Here is a 3,793-nt window from a genome sequence, read left to right on the forward strand (position 1 = left end):
GTTAGATATTAGTTGCATTTACTTTTATTTTCTTGCAACCAATTCTGATGTTTATGCCTCATTACTTGTAATCACTTAAAAACTATCTTTCTGTAGTTAATAAACTTGTTTTATTGTTTTATCTAAATCAGTGTGCTTGGACTGCAGTGTTTGGGAAACTCCATTTGCGATAACAGCATCTGGGCATATCATTTTCTATTAATGAAATGATGGACTTTATATGAGTTGTCCAGGAGGGGCTGGGGAGTACAAGACACACATTTCTGGGGGAAAGTCTGGGCCTTGGAATTTGCTGGTGTTGCTCTGCAGTGTAATTCAAGAGTAGCTGGCCATAGCACTCATGAGGTACAGCTGGGAGTAATTTACACGCTGGAGGCTGTGTGAGAGCAGACCAGGAGTGGTTGCTTTCACAGTAAAGCAGTGTAAAAGGCACCCCAAGTTGGAAAATTGAGGGGGCACAGCTGTTCAACAGTCCAGATTGCACCCAGAGTAATGTCACAGAGCCTCAAACTAGGCCTGGGCTTCATGAGTCCTAGGTCAGCAGTTGTCAGCAGGCAGCCAGGTGGAGAGTTGCTGAATGGCTGCTCATGTAAACCCTGTGACCCGGCTCGAGGCCTGTGGGTCACAACATTCCCGTTAAAGTCAACAGATCTCATCCCCAGTACAGGTAATCTCTCTTTTTTCCTAAGCTTCATTTTATATACAGAGGTGGGTATCTGTGGTCTGCATAAAAGACAGTCAGGACTCCTAGCTTTTATCTCTAGCTCCCACCATTGACTCACTCCTCAGGAAAAATTACTTAACTTCCCTGTGCCCATCTGTAATATGGGTGCAATGACTCACATGGGTATTTTTATTTCAGTAGAGATTGTAAAATGATCATCAAATGCACTGAGCTCAAGCCAATGCCCACTAAAGCCAGTGAAAAGCCTCTGTTCTTATTTGTATTGCAGAAGTGCTCCGTTGTGCCAGCTGGCATACAAATACACAGAAAGACAGTCCTTTCTCCCAAGAACTTACCATTTAAATAGACAAAGAGTGGGAGGGGAAACAGAGAGTGGAGGTGACTTGCCCAAGTTCACCTAGCTGGTCATTGGCAGAGCCAAGAACAGAACCCATATCTCCTGACTCCCGGTCCTGGTCACTAGACCATTTAGAGTTTCAAGGAAATCAGATGGGAATTTAATTGAATCTAGCCCTGCAGAAGTGGCTATAAATGAAACACAAAATTATTCAGAGTAGTGTTGTGTTTCAGAATGCCCACACAGCAACACAAGGACAGCATCTTTATTTTAAACCCATTTGTAGGCCTCGTTTGCTTTTTGAATTGTTGCTCTCTGAATTCATAATTTTTAACCACAGGGGAAGCACAGAGCAGTTGCAAACTGGGGGTGCTTACAGGACTGACCACACCAACGAAATAATTAGACTGCAGTAAGCGGAAATCACAGCACTGCAGAGTTCTCAGAGAAATATTTATGGCAGCAACCATTCCTGAAATCTGGATCTCAGAAAAAAATTTACACTCATGTTCCCTTAAGATGACATTTAAGGGATCGAAATGCAAAAAATAAAGTGCTTGGTCCTTGGAAGCTCTTCTTTTTTTTTTTTTTTAACATTTATGTTCAAACCATGAAGGAAATGGGGAAATATTCGCACTTCATGGAAATCCTCCTAGATCTTTAATATTTCACTTTGCCTCTCTTGTTTTACCAATATTTTTGGCTACCCTGAAGATTACATCCCTGCAAAGCAATCAGAACTGCTGGGAGAGAGAATAGCAGGACCAGCGAAAGGATTCAAAACCTACCACCACCCTCCAGGTTCACGTCTTCCTCTACACTACAAGGTGGCCTATTTTGCGGGATGCAGTTGCAACATAGTTGACCCCAAGATGGTGAACACACAATTTGCGGTTGTAGCCAGAAACTGCTCTCAGTGCCCACAAAGCCCCAGGGCCTAGAACTGCTGCAGATAAAAAAGCATCTAGCCCTTTCCCTTGCAGATGTTTGCTTTGAAACTACTAAAAGGTGCCAACCAAAGTCAGCTGAAAGTTTGTTGCCGCAATTTCTCCCCAAGGATCCAACATTGCCAACCCTAAGTGTTCAAAGATCATCAGTCAGGAGATTGGCTTAAAAATCATAACCTTGTTTATGAAAATACACACACGGGGTTCTTTTCACGCACCTCTGGTTTTGGAGCCTTTAGGGATCATGCTTGGAAGCTTTTTTCCTGAAAACATGAGGGCTAGACACTCTTAAAATGAAAGCAGAGATTCTTATGCCATTGAAGGGCTCCATGGGCTGCACACCAAGAAAATGACCAATTATCACAAGACTTGTTAAAAAAAACCCAAGAGAGCTGGCACTCGCCTCAAGTTATCCTGGGTCCCTGCACATTCAGTATTGCTGCTGCTCAAGTTAGATGCCTACTTTCATAATGCCCATAGACAGTCTCTTGTGTGGAAGAAATCAAGTGATTCTAACACTGCTTTCTTGCAGTCACAGAATCTTCCTGCTGTCTCTAGCACCACCTTCTGATTGCAGATCCTCATCAATAGAGCTGTACACAATGCAACTCAGAGGGATGGGGGTAGCAGAAAAGGTGGCAGAAGAGTCATTGTTGTACTTGCCCAATCCTGCTGCCGTTGCATGGGACTGGTGCCTCTGAGCTGAGGCAACACAGCCCGAGAACGGCTCTCTAAATTATGTCAGGCCACAGATGGCCACAAGAGCCTGAAAATGCAGCCTGGCATTAGCACAGTGTTAGTTACCCCAGCCCCACCCCCTTCCTCTGGCCACCCCCCTTTTTGCCTGCTTCCTCCGCAGGAGGAAGCGTATCCCTAGGCTAAGGAGCTGCATTTCAGCAGTCCTTGCTCTGGATGATACTCCAGGGGCTGCTTACACCAATGTTTGGGCCAGATTGCACCTGCAATGGAGATAAAAACAGTCATGTCATGTAGCCCATTGTATGCAACTACGAGCACATAAACATCTGTCGAATAAACTAATTATAGCGGAGATTTTCAAAGTCACCTACTGGTGTCTTAAAACGCTAAATAAAATCAGTAATTTCCCAGTCCCTTGCCATTCCACTCTGCAACACAAGCTTCCCAAAAACGCAATGCTCATCACAGGCTCAGGGGTGAATACCTCCAATGGCAGCACACTGCTTTTCAAATCCAGCTTCCTTGTAGGGTACTACGCTACCTCAGAGAACAGATACTCATGGGTGGGTTTTTACAACTCTGTTCTACTGCCCAGGCCTTCAAAAACAAGCCAGATGGCATGCGCACCCTGTGCATTCAGTGAGAAGAACTCAAAGAACACACGAGCAATGAACCTCTGGTGTCCTCTCTCAAGAGCTATCATCCTAGTGTGGAGCTACAGTAAATCCTGCAGAATGGAGCAAACCCGACCTTTACAGATAAGCTGTTAAGTATCAGAGGGGTAGCCGTGTTAGTCTGGATCTGTAAAAGCAACAAAGAATCCTGTGGCACCTTATAGACTAACAGATGTTTTGCAGCATGAGCTTTCGTGGGTGAATACCCACTTCTTCGGATGCAAGACTTGCATCCGAAGAAGTGGGTATTCACCCACGAAAGCTCAGATAAGCTGTTGTGCATGCATGCATGCACAACAGCTTCTGAAATCTGCCTGACTGCAGTCCAAGTATTTAAGTTAATTTCAGAATCCAGCGCTATCATGTAAGAGGGAGAGGAAAGCCCTGGTTATTCTTTCATCTGCATATCACACTGCAGCAATCTCAATCCCAGACATCAAAACGATCATTA

The sequence above is a fragment of the Mauremys reevesii genome, linkage group 8 (assembly GCF_016161935.1).
Source record: "Mauremys reevesii isolate NIE-2019 linkage group 8, ASM1616193v1, whole genome shotgun sequence".
Classification (NCBI taxonomy): domain Eukaryota; kingdom Metazoa; phylum Chordata; order Testudines; family Geoemydidae; genus Mauremys; species Mauremys reevesii.